Source organism: Canis aureus, chromosome 16, assembly GCF_053574225.1.
Source record: "Canis aureus isolate CA01 chromosome 16, VMU_Caureus_v.1.0, whole genome shotgun sequence".
Classification (NCBI taxonomy): domain Eukaryota; kingdom Metazoa; phylum Chordata; class Mammalia; order Carnivora; family Canidae; genus Canis; species Canis aureus.
The window spans coordinates 22,985,001-22,999,236 of record NC_135626.1 but is presented as its reverse complement, the minus strand read 5'-3'; the positions used below and the strand labels follow the sequence as shown (position 1 = coordinate 22,999,236).

The following is a 14,236-nucleotide window of genomic DNA, read 5'->3' as shown; positions in this document are numbered from 1 at the left end:
TCTCTCTCTCTCCCAAATAAATAAATAAATAAATAAATAAATAAATAAATAAATAAAATCTTGTTAAAAATAATATCGATTGAATTATTATAGATAATGATGATTGCCACCTTCTCTGAGGATTTTCTAATTTTTCCAGATCTTCCCTTTCAGATACTACAAATGTATATGGCAACTTTAGTCATAGTTGCAAAACCTGGAAGCAACCAAGATGTCCTTCAGTAGGTGAGTGGACACATTTACTGTGGTATATCCAAAGAATGGAACGTTATTTAGCACTAAAAAGAAATGAGCTCTAAAGCCATGAAAAGATGGGAGGAACCTTAAATGCATGTTAGTAAGTAAAAGAACCAATTTGAAAAGGCTTCATTGTGTGATTTCAACTATATGACACTCTGGGAAGGCCAAAACTCTGTGGACAGTAAAAAAATCAATGGTTGCCAGATGTTGGAGGGCAGGGAAGGATGAATAGGCAGAGCACAGAGCATTTTGTTAGGACAGTGAAAACATTCTGTTATACAGAATATACTATATTGGGGATACATGTCATTATATATTGGCCCAAACCTATAAAATACCAAGAGTAAGCCATAATATATACTATAGACTGGGTGATTATGATGTGAACATAAAATAACCCTGGAACAGGCCTTCTTTTCAGCATCTGGACTACACTGGGATCTAACTTACCATTACATGGGTTGGTTTTGAGGACAATCAGCATCAGATTGTGAGGCAGCTAGCCTACGTACAGTCATTCAGTTCTAGAAAGGCTTTTTTGTTTGGGAAGGCTGGTTCTCCAGGCAGTGTAGCTAACCGGTCAAAATGTATTTAGGTGGAGTGCCTGAGTGGCTCAGTCGGTTAAGCATCTGCCTTAGGCTTGAGTGATGATCCAAGGGTCCTAGGATTGAGCCCCACATTGGATTCCTGCTCAGTGGGGAGCTTGCTTCTCCTCCCACCCCTTATGCTCTCTCTCTCAAATAGATAAATAAAATCTTGAAGAAGGAGAAGAAGCAGCCAAAGCCAGAGGAGGAGGAGGAGGAGGAGGAGGAGGAAAAGGAGGAGGAGGAGAAAAGGTATTTGGGTATCCAGAGTTCTCACTCAGCATCTGCCCAAATGTCCTTATCCATATCCCAAGCTCTCACTTCTTCCACACAATGCCCTTCCCATAGTGTAAGAGACGTGGTGTGGTTGCAAATTTAATCAGCATGGAACACTCAAGCCCTTGTCTTGATGCTGAGCCATAGCTGCTTGGCAATGACAGGGAATGAGGAACTCTTCCTAAACTGTGAAGGTTTGGGGGTTTTCTGTGGATCTCCTCAGCTGGATAGTTTTGCTCTCAATGTCAGTTTTTTCACTGTCTACACTTCTTGGAGCTATCAGAAAAAAAGTTTACTCTCCAATTTTTATAATTATCATTGTTACCATACCATTCTATGTCATTAAATGCCACAGTCACATGATTTCCCAGAGCCTAGCACCCCATCTTCACTTCATCCTCTACCACTCTTGAGAATAATGATGCGGCCCTGTGCATATGTAAAACTTAACAGCTTGAAAGGATACCCATCAAAATCATGATGGTTTTTGCTGCTGGGGAAAGGAGAGAGAAATTGGATGGGGAAAAGAAGAAAGAAGAATTCAAATTTTACTAAGGTATTTTATTTTTCTTACTTAAAAAGAAAACTAGAAGCAAATATGAAAAAAATGTTAAACAAATCCTAATTGAAGGTTTATATTATTTTTTAACTTTTTGTATTTTTCAAAATTTGTGCCTGCCCACTTCCCATACAAAACTAAGAAAGTAAGTCATAAAACTGTTATATCAAGAATATACACACATACTCATGTGCACACGAACACACTGCAATATTCACATCAGGAAATACTCGAAATCGTTAGATTGTATAAAATCCAAGTCACAAAAAGCAAACGCTGTGTTTTACTCATTTGTGTTCCCCTGATGGTCACTTGTCCTTCCCTAGAACCAAACACTATTACCAGTTTTTTAGTATGCTTCAAAAGATATTTAATGCATTCATAAGCACATACCTGTATCAATTCTATAAGCAAAAGATAGACATTTTTCCACATGTTGCTTTGTCTTATATTCAATGAAGAAATGGTCTCCAGCCAATACATATAGCTACATAGCTTCATAGTGTTACAATGTGTCAATATGGGGATACCTGGGTGGCGCAGCGGTTTGGCGCCTGCCTTTGGCCCAGGGCGCGATCCTGGAGACCCGGGATCGAATCCTACGTCGGGCTCCCGGTGCATGGAGCATGCTTCTCCCTCTGCCTGTGTCTCTGCCTCTCTCTCTCTCTCTCTGTGTGTGACTATCATAAAAATTTTTTAAAAATTAAAAAAAAAGCAATGTGTCAATATGCTCTAAGTTAATCAAGTTGACCCTTTACAGTGAATATCTACTATGTTGCAGTCTTCTGCTATTAGAAATAAAGTGAATTTCAATTAACTGTACAGAAATCATTTCATACATGTTTGAGTATTTATGTTGAATAAATTCCTAAAAGATGAATTGCTAGATAAAGGGATATGTGCATTTATTTGTTTATTTTTTAAAAATGGTTTACTTGAAAGGGACAGCACAACAGAGCATGAGCTGGGGGCAGGGCAGAGGGGGATGGCAAGAAGCAGACTCTGCCGAGCATGGAGTGGATGTGAGGCATTGTCACACAACCATGATACCATGACCTGAGCCAAAATCAAGAGTCGTGCATGCAACTGACTGAGCCACGTGCCCCAGGGATATGTGTATTTAAAATTTTCATAGCATCTATCAGATGCTATCAAGAACACTTGATAGAACTTTATGGCAATGTATGATAGTGTCCCACCAAACAGTAAAACCATTAGGTTTGAACTTAATGATTTTTTTCAGTCTAATAAATGAAAAACAGTAATGTCTAATAGTTTTTAATAGACACTTCTATATCATGACTAAAGTCTCTGTATGTTTAGGAAGTATGTTAAATTCCTTTTCTGTGTTCTTCTGTACTCACATCCTTTGCCCATTTTTCTCTTCGGGACTTAGAATTTTTCTCTTTGATTTGTAGAGACTTTTTTAAAAGTAAGGAGTTAACTATTTGTCTTTGAATTTTGTTGCAAATATTTCCCCATTGTGTTGCTTCTTGACCTCTTTGTGGTGTTTTTGCCACAAAGATAATTTTGTTTAAAATAATTGGTATGTTCAGGGTGCCTGGGTGTCTCAGTCAACTAAATGTCTAACTCTTGGTTTCGGCTCAGTTCATGATCTCAGTTGTGGGATTGACCCTTGCATCTGGCACTGCACTCAGCACAGAGTCTGCTTCAGGTTCACTCTCCCTCTCCCTCCCTCTCACTGTCACTCTCTCCTCCTGTCAAATAATTAATTAATAACATCTTTTTAAAATGATAATAAAATAAAATAGGGAATGTTAAAAAAATAGTCACTTTTCCTTCATGGTTTCTGATTGAGGTCTCTATTTAGTCCTTCCCTATACTAAGATTATAATAATAAATGCCCCACTTTTTCCCCATGTACTTCTGTGATTTCCACATTTTTATACGTAAGTATTGGGTCCACCTGGAATGTATTTGGTGTCAAGCGTGATGTATGACATAGCTTAATTTTTTTCAGATAGGTCCCCAAGTCATTTAGCATCATTTATTGAATAACCCATTTTTTCCCAATTAATCTGAATGCCACCTTCAACATATGCTATATTTGCACACATAGTTGAATTTATTTTTGGACATTCTATTTTTTAAAGATTTTATTTATTTATTCATGAAAGACAGAGAGAAAGAAGCAGAGACACAGGCAGAGGGAGAAGCAGGCTCCATTCAGGGAGCCGGACATGGGACTCGATCCAGGGACTCCAGGATCATGCCCTGGGCTGAAGGCAGGCGCTAAACCACTGAGCCACCCAGGTGTCCCTATTTTTGGACATTCTAACCTGTTCCATTGACCTGCCACACAACAAAACCACATTGTATTAAATATTGTAGCTTTATAATATGGTTTAATATTTGGTAATGTTAATTACCCTCCGATTTCTTCCATTTTAGATATTTCCTGGATATTCTTGTTTTTTTCTTTCAATGACTAATGTCATTTCTATGCTTCAAGGAAAGATCTATTGGTATTTTTATTGGAATTAACATTGGATTTATAGATTACTTTTTTTTTTTTATTACTTTGTAAAAATGGGTAGATTTATGATTTGGAGTCTTCTTATCCAAAACCAGTCTGCTTTTTGTTGTTTTTAGTTCTCTTTTGGATTCTTCAGTTTCATTTTATAGGTTTATTCACACAGAGTGTGTACATTTCTTTTTACTGTTATTCTTAACTTATCTTTTTTTTTAAATTACAAGACTTTTCTTTCTTTCATTATATATTCTAAGTGGATGTAGTTTGTATATATGAAGGCTATTGAATTATTTGGCAATTAGAAAATAACACACATAGATTAACCTTATGTTTTACTGATTTATTTGCTCACCTTTCTTAAAATCACAACTTTCTTCTCAGTTCATTATTCTCATGTTGGGTACATTATTCAGTGAGTCTTTCAAATATGGGTCATGACTGACCAAAAAAAAAAAAAAAAAAAAATCTCAAGTTGTTGCAAGCCTTAAGATGCATTTGTTTTGCCTTCAGTCTTGAATGATAATGTGGGGGGGGGGGGGAGAAATCTAGGTTCAAAGTTGTTTTTCCACAGCAGTTAGAACTTACTGCCCATACTCTTGTATTCAGTCTTGATAATGAAATACTTACTGTCCAATTCATTCTTTTCATAAATTATCTAAACTTTTTTTTTTTAAGATTTTATTTATTTATTCATGAGAGAGAGAGAGAGACAGGCAGAGACACAGGCAGAGGGAGAAGCAGGCTCCACGCACCGGGAGCCCGACGTGGGACTGGATCCTGGGTCTCCAGGATCGCGCCCTGGGCCAAAGGTGGGGCTGAACCGCTGAGCCACCCAGGCTGCCCTAAACTTTTTCTCTTTAGGATTAGAAAGATCTTTAGTTTTCTGAATCTTGATTTTAGTATGTTACATGTTTGACTTATTTATTCTGCCCACTATTCTGGAAACTATTTTAGTCAAAGGAGGTAGGTGGTGGTGCTTTTGCCCCCCAAGGGACACTTGGCACTGTCTAGAGACATTTTTGCTTGTTTAACAGGGGTAGGAGGTTGCTGCTAAACATTTTATAATACCCAGGAAACCCCCCCTGACAACAAAGAATTATCCAGCCCAAACTGCCAATAGAGCCAACAGTGAGAAAGCCTGAGATAGGAGTATTTTAGTTTGAGGCCTCAGATTGACCACATGGAGGCCAAATGCAATGGCCTCAGTCTCATAGCAGTAGCTTCTGGTTGGATGACTCAATCCTGACTTTGCAGTAAAGTTGCTGTCCTGGCCTTGTGGTGGGGCCAGCCTCTCTTTATTACTAGAGTTTACAGCTCTTCCCTCCTTGTGCAAATGCCTCCTAATTTTTGGTCCAGAGAGAGGTGTTTTTAGCGCATGACTATACAGTAATGTTTTAGCGCATGACTATATAGTAATTTTAGTACATGACTATATAGTAATGTTTTAAGATATATTTTCCATTATTTCCATGAATTCTGTTTTGAGAGAAAGATTCCAACATGTGATCTTCAAGGTCATTATAAGATACAAAGTCAATAAAATTAATTCTAGCAATACTGAAAGAAAAAAAAGAAGCAACAAATTACCAATAATCCCAGAAATCGGAAACATTCAGGTTAACACTATACCAGAGAGTTGTGTTTTTTGTGTGTGTGTGTATTTATTATTTTTATTTTTTTATAAATTTGTTTCTTAATAAAGTATAAGAACATCTAGACAAAATTAATTAAAGTGGAATTATACATACTATTTTAAAATTATTTTCACCTGTATTTTACTTGAACTTAATGGAAGAGAAAGCAATAAAAGAGCTGAACTACAGAATATATTTCTTTAACCCAAGAACTTTTAGCTACTGAAAGATCCAATATTAAAAATTAAATTGCAAAAAGCAATTAAAATGCTTGGAATCATTTTTAGTTATTTTAAAAACTGTATTAGTATTGATCAATTCCTTGCCAAGAAAAATGATATTCTTCACTCCTCTTCCTGACTCTCTCACTTTTTTTGATTACCATAATGGGCATCTGTTACTTCAACCTACAGAACATCCTCTCACCCTACATTAGTAACTGATATTCTTTCCACTTTACATCAAGCGTTTTGAAGATTTTATTTCCTTTTTTTTTTTTTTTGAAGATTTTCAATCAAGGGGACATTGCTATGGTTGCTAAAAATTGAGTGCAGTATCCACTAGGCAAATACAAGTCTTCCACTGTAATTTGACCTTCATAAGCCAAAGTAAAGGAAATGACTGGAGCCAATTCTTACCTGCCATTTAGATCCTTGGAACTTCCAGGTACTAATCATCTCTAAAACCTATTTGGTCAGCTTGCCTTTGATTCTGTGAGTGGTTCTCCTTCATGATTCTAACACAACCTTTTTGTTTGTTCACTTATTTAAATTGTCCAGAGCCTGTTTTTGTTCATTGAAACAAAAAGAATATCTATCTGATTATAAAAATGTTTTTACTTTGTCAAGGTTTATAACATTCTTTTCTGTAATCATAATTCCTATATATCTTAGTTATATACATGTGAATGGACTTAAAGTCCAATTACCATTATCCTCTATTTTCATATATTTCCTGCTTTAGTTAGATTTCTTCACTGAGTAATTTTTCTTCAAGAATGACTCATGGGATACCTGGGTGGCTCAGTGGTTGGGTGTTTGCCTTCGGCTCAAGGCATGATCCCAGGGTCTGGGGATCAAGTCCTGAATTGGATTCCCTGGAAGGATCCTGCTTCCCCTCTGCCTATGTCTCTGCCTCTCTGTGTCTCTCATGAATAAATTTTGAAAAAATTGTTGGAAATGATGCAAGATAAAAATACAATGAAGGAATATATTTAAATTATTGAAAGACAAAACTATTAACTTAGGCCTCTACCCAACAAAGCTATCTTTCAAAAACAAAGGTGAAATGCTTTTTGTGCATACAAAATATGAACGAATTCATCAGCAGCACATCTACACTAAAAAAAATGTTAAAGAAATTCCTTTGAGCAGGGAAATGATGCAAGATAGAAATCTACATTTACACAAAGGAATGATAACCATCAGAAATATTAATAGTATAGGTAAGTATAAATAATTTTTCCCTATTATTCACAACTCTTTAAAATACAAGTGGCTGTTTTTATTTATTTATTTATTCATTCATTCATTCATTCATGAGAGACACAGAGAGAGAGAGAGGCAGAGACACAGGCAGAGGGAGAAGCAGGGCCCATGCAGGGAGCCCGACGTGGGACTCGATCCCGGGACTCCAGGATCACACCCTGGGCCAAAGGCAGGCGCTAAACTGCTGAGCCACCCGGGCTGCCCCACAAGTGGCTGTTTAAAGCAAAAATAGCACCAATGTATCATGGTATTTATAACATAATGGAAATACAGTGAATGGCAATAAAGCACAAAGTCTTAGAAGGAGAAATGGAAGTATACTGTTGTAAAGTTCTTTTTTTAAGATTTTATTTATTTATTCATGATAGACATATATATAGAGAGACGGGCAGAGACACAGGCAGAGGAAGAAGCAGGCTCCATGCAGGGAGCCTGATGTGGGACTCGATCCTGGGACTCCAGGATCACGCCCTGGGTGGAAGGCAGTTGCTCAACCACTGAGCCACCCAGGCATCCCTGTTGTAAAGTTCTTATACAATACATGAACTGGTATAATATCACTTGAAGGAAGACTGGGATAAATTCAAGATACATACTGCAAACCCTAAACCTGTCACTAAAATAACAAAACAGAGTTATAACTAATAAACCAATAAAGGAGATAAGATATAATTGTTTAAAAATACACAACTAGGCAGGAAAGAATATCCAGTGGGAGAAAGAGTCTCTTTGACACATGATGTTGGAAAAACTGTCAGCTACATGGAAAAGAATGAAACTGGACCGCTTTCTTAAACCATAACAAAAATAAACTCAAAATAAGGTTAAAGACATGAATGTCAGACCTGAAACCATAAAAATCCTAGAAAAAATCACAGACAATAATGTCTCTGACATCAGCTATACCAGTATTTTTCTAGATAGGTCTCCTGAGGCAAGAGAAATAAAAACAAAAATACACTATTGGGACTACATCAAAATAAAAAGCTTCTGCACAGCAAAGGAAACAATCAACCAAACTAAAAGGGAACCTACTGAACAGGAAAAGATACTTTTATTTTTTTATTTTTATTTTTTAAAGATTTATTTATTTATTTATTTATTTATTTATTTATTTATGCTAGACAGAGAGAGAGAGAGAGACAAAGACACAGGAGGAGGGAGAAGCAGGCTCCATGCTGGGAGCCTGACGTGGGACTCAATCCTGGAACTCCAGGATCACGCCCTGGGCCAAAGGCAGGCGCTAAACCGCTGAGCCACCCAGGGATCCCCGACAAGATACTTTTAAATGACATATCTGATAAAGAGTTAGTATCCAAGCTATATAAAGAACTTATACAACTCAACACCCAAAAGACAAATAATCCAACTTTAAAATGGGCAAAAGACATGAACAGACATTCCTCTAAACAGAACATCCAGTTGGCCAATAGACACATGAAAGGATGCTCAATATCACTCATCATCAGGAAAATGCAAATCAAAACCACAATGAGATATCACCTCACATCTGTTAGAATGGCTAAAATCGAGAAGACAAGAAATAAAAAATGTTGGCAAGGATGTGGAGAAAAAGGAACACTCATGCATTGTTGGTGGAAATGTAAACTGTTGCAGCCACTGTGGAATACAGTATGGGGCTCCTCAAAAAGTTAAAATAACTACCCTACAATCCAGTAATCATACTACTTGGTATTTACTCAAGGAATACAAAAACACTAAATCAAAAGGATACATGCCCCTATGTTTACAGCAGCATTGTTTACAATAGCTAAATAATGGAAGTAGCCCAAAGGTCTAAATAGATGAATGGATAAAGAAGATGTGTGTGTATGGGGGTGTATGAATACTATTCAGCCATAAAGAAGAAGAATGAAATATTGCCATTTGCAACAACATGGATGGAGCTAGACAGCATAATGCTAAGCAAAATAAGTCAATCAGAGAAAAACAAATACCATATGATTTCACTCATATGTGGAATTTAAGAAACAAAACAAACAAGCAAAGGAAAAAAGAGACAAAGCAAGAAAAAGACTCTTAACTATAGAGAACTGATGGTTATCAGAGAGTAGGTGGATAGGGGGATGGATGAACTAGGTGATGGGGATTAAGGAGTGTGCCTGTTTTGATGAGCATTGGGTGATGTATGGAAGTGGTGAATCACTATATTGTACACCTGCAACTAATGAAACACTGTGTGTTAACTACACTGGAATTTAAATTAAATTAAGTTTAAAAAAATAAAAATGTAAAATTAAGTCAAAAGGATGCAGGAAAATGGGGAAAAGGGAACAAAGAATAGAGGGTAATGGAAAAAAATAGCAGTAGGGTAATTAAAACCCAAACATAATAATAATCACATTTAAAATAGTCTAGAAAGTAGGTGAAGGATACAGGGGATTCTTCTGTACTACTTTGTACTTCCTTTGCAACTTTTTATAAATCGCTAAATATTTGAAAATTAAACGTTTAAAAAAATTTTAACACCTCAATTAAAAGGTAGAGACTGTCAGATTAGATTAGAAAGCAAATGAGAGGATCCCTGGGTGGCTCGGCGGTTTAGTGCTTGCCTTTGGCCCAGGGAATGATCCTGGAGTTCTGGGATCGAGTCCCACGTCAGGCTCCGGGCATGGAGCCTGCTTCTCCTTCTGCCTATGTCTCTGCCTCTCTCTCTCTCTCTCTCTCTCTCTGTCTATCATTAATAAATAAAATATTTAAAAAATAATAATAATAAATAAAAAACAAATGAATGAAAACAAAAATACGGTATATCCATTGTCTTGTTGTTTTGAATATTGCTCCAGAGAAATTAGAAGCTGGAATGATCATTCACACCGACAACTGGATTTTTCTGTTTTGATTGTTAAGAATTCTCTCAATTTGAGGATTTATTTTAGGAAAAATTTCCCGTGTTATATCCTAGAACATTTTTATTATTCCATTTATTGATTCTCTACTCTACATCCATTCTTAGTGGATTATTGTGCTTTAGATATATCTTCTTTATAACTACCTTAATATTTGTCTTATTTCTCTCCATTTATGTGATTATCTCAAGTCTTCCTCTATGTCAGGAACTGAGTCTTCAATTTATTGTTGCTTCTCATTTATTTTTCTTCCATTATATTTCACAATCTGTTCCTTAGCAAGATTCCTCTCCATGTTTTACATTTATGGACTTCCCAAATTCTTCTATAGCAACAGGCTTTGAGAAACTAGGTGAAATCCTAAAGGCTCAGCAGAACAAAGATGTAGGATTTACTTTATCATATCATATTGGCTAGTATATGAAAAGCAAAATATAACTTTTGAGTCCAGTATATTCATCTTTTTAGGCACCTTAAAAATTTTTTTTATTTTTTTTATTTTTTTAGATTTTGCATTTTTATTCATAGAGACAGAGAGAGGCAGAGACACAGGCAGAGGGAGAAGCAGGCATTGTACAGAGAGCCTGATGTGGGACTCGATCCAGGGTCTCCAGGATCACACCCTGGGCTGCAGGCGGCGCCAAACTGCTGCGCCACCGGGGCTGCCCTAAAAATTTTATTAAATAAAATACAATGTGTCTCCCTGGGGAATTGTGGGACTCTTACCTTCATGCAGTGACCTAAGATTCTCCACAGGAATAATATTAAAGCAGAGCTAAAGAGCTGAGATTCCAAATAACAAAAGACAGGCATAAAGTATTTTAAAGTTAGTGATCAAAATTACTAATGCCATTAAAAGAATAAAATGGAAAAGAATAATGTAATATGGTTTTACAAAAAATTACAATTTGTATCCTCTGATCCTACATTTTGAAATATCATAAAAGGCCCATAAAAGGCCAGACACATGACCCCTCTCCATCCTTCATATTCCCCCAGCACATCATACTCAAGCATTTTTGTACCCTTGTGGTATTAAAAATAGTGAAAATGTCAAAAAATAGTGAAAATATCTGAGTCTGCCTGGCACATTTGGCTCAAAAATCTTTTCATGATGTCTTCCTTCACTGAGTGCTTCTCCAAACACCCTAAATAACCAGTCCTTCCTCTATCTACCTACCTACTTACCTATGGGCGTGCACGCGCACACACACACACACACACACACACACACAACCTCTGCATCTCAGTGCTCCCTAATTACTACTCTGATGTCCCTTCTAACTACCTGAAATTTCCTGTACTTGTATTCGTTTACTTGTCTGTGATGTGCCTCTGCCCCCCAAAAAAGGAATCTTGTCTATCTTGTTTGCTACCCTATCCCTAACCCTCAGAACCTAGAAGAATATATGGTTCAGAGTGAGTGTTTATTAAATATTTGATGATTAAATGTTTAGGTCATATAGCTTCATGTTAACTAGAGATAAGAGCTACTTAATTGATCTTAAACTGGGATCTTCCTGTCAAATAGAAACCTTCAGAATATAGAGATGTTTCTTTGCCAGACAGAGCAGAAGATTATGGAAAACAGCTGGCTCAGCCACTGTTGGATTGAACCCAAACACGATATTTCTTTCCAGGCTGGAAAATTGATGGACACTGTCCAATACAATGTGATTGGCCATGATATCTGATGCATCCTTGATCTGTACCAACAGATCAGATTCCTCATTGAGCTGAGATATTTTTCTTTTCCTCATTGCCCTTAAAAACTTATCTTTATATTTTTCCACTTCACTTGTTTTGCTGGAAAGTATGGCAATGTCCTTGGGAGAATAACCATTCCTAAAGAGAAACTGACATTTCTCTGCTACTTGGACCACCATCTCTTCCAAGCTCAAGCCCAAGTACTCCATAATCTCGAAGTTGCCTGGAATATCCTGAGCCCATTTAGCTTTATGAACCATCTCCAGGGACCCGAGGGGGATGTAAGGTGGAGGATTTTCTTTGACCTCCTGCATTACTTCTTGTAGGTAGTTGACTATTGGATCTGCATTGCAAGCACTCTGGTGAGCTCTTCTCTTGGATACTGGGCTGCAAGAGCAGGGAAGCCATTGTGACTCAAGTGGCTGGTCTGAAAGTGTCCAGGAAGATCCAGAGAATTCCCAGGTGATTGTTTTCTCTCTTAGCAATGATTTTTGCCTTCTCATATCAGTTTCCATCTTCAGTGTGGAAATTCTGAGCTTCATCAATGATGATGTGCTGAATCTTTCAAAAGTCATTTTTCATGAAGGTTTTCCAAGTCACTGCCTGGCAGATGTTTTTTTTGGTGAAAACGTAAGAAACACAGTCAGGTTTCCCCACTCAAACAAAGGAAGCCAATTCTACTCTTTTTTTTTTTTTTTTAGGAAGGGGGAGAGGGAGAGGAGAATCTCAAGCAGGCTTCACACTCAGCATGGAACCCAATGTAGGGCTCGATCTCACAACCCTGAGATCATGACCTGAGCTGAAATCAAAAGTTGGACACTTAACCAACTGAACCACCCAGGTGCCCACCAATTCTACTCTTAAACCCTTCTGGACATAGTAAATACAATATGAATTTTAGCATGCCAACCTAAAGCCAAACCAGACAAAGTTACTAAAAAAAGAAAATGGATATAGTTAGGCTGCATACCTCACAAACTTCTTCAGGGGTTGATTTTCACAGATGTAAAGAATGTCATCTGGTTGACACTGGAACACATTCCTGATCTTCTCCATTATCCTGAGAGCCAGGATGGTCTTCCCTTAGCCAGGTAAGCCATGAACAACAGCTCTCTGGTCATGCGAATATTCTTTGAAAGCAACTCATACTGTTTATCTGTGGAGTAGGTTCAGAACCTCAGAGCCCAGCTCTTCACTTAAGAAAGATCAGAACCCAAGCAAGACTATCACAAGGGACCGTAATGCTTCCATGTGCTGGGTGGTTTAAAGGTTATAGGACTCGGGGTAAATTTGCAAATCTGAACCATGAAGAGTGCTTGCTGTTTTATCAGAATTCAGGGCAGCCCGGTGGCTCAGCGGTTTAGCACCGCCTTCAGCCCAGGGCGTGATCCTGGAGACCCGGGATCGAGTCCCACGTCGGGCTCCCTGCATGGAGCCTGCTTCTCCCTCTGCCTGTGTCTCTGCCTCTCTCTCTCTCCTCTCTGTGTTTCTCATGAATAAATAAATAAAATCTTTAAAAAAAAAAAAAAAGGATTCAGCAGAAAGACCAAGGGAATGATGCAGTTACCCAGTGTAGCCACCTGTGTTCACCAGCTTCTGCTTTAAGGTATGGGCAACTATCATAGAATAGCCCTTCCAGCTTGCATCCTATTCACTGAGGATGGTGTAGAGGACTAGGATGTTGTTATGCGAAAGCAGAAGAGCATCACAGATTACTCCCTGCTTCTCTGATAGACCAAGTCCACAGCCCAGCTTCGAGAAAAAAAAAATCAATATTCCTTGAGGAAAAGGGCATATTCCTTATTTATTAAGTCTCTGAGTCCTTTAAGTTTTGAGAACAGTTCCTTGTAGAGGCTTAAGTTTTGAGAACAGTTCCTTGTAGAGGAGTATACACCACTCTGTCTGATAATACTAAACAGGGAAAGAATTGGAATAAATTAGAGAATCCCCAGACAAGCTAGTAATCATCACTATATGTAATAGATTCAATCCACATTTGGACCCAATCATGTGTCAGCACTAGGATGCATTAGTAATGGCAAGATCAAACAATTCCCAGTCCGATGGAGCTGATAATTGACTGGCATGACAGAGACAAACAATATTTATACAAAGTGGTAAGTGCAATGGGAAAGAAGTGCACAGAGCATCATGCAATCACCAAGGAGAAGTGCACCTTGGGAAAAAAGAAAATATGAAAGTCTTTATGAAAAAAAGGAAACACCTGAGCTGCTTCTTAAGGGATGGCTGTGAGTTAGCCCTCTGAAGGATGGGAGAATAGAAAGACAGGCAAAAGGGGATTCATAGGTAAAGCAAGGAGATAAGAAACAGCAACGTCCATGCAGGCACCTCCAAGAAGTTTGTGTTGTGATATCTCAAGTGAAA

At 37.7% G+C, this 14,236-nt stretch overlaps 1 pseudogene; it reads right to left on the bottom strand.

Moving 5' to 3' along the window:
* Positions 1-10,052: 10,052 nt before the first annotated feature.
* LOC144285279 (schlafen family member 5-like) overlaps positions 10,053-14,236 on the bottom strand; it is a 10,575-nt pseudogene continuing 6,391 nt past the window's right edge.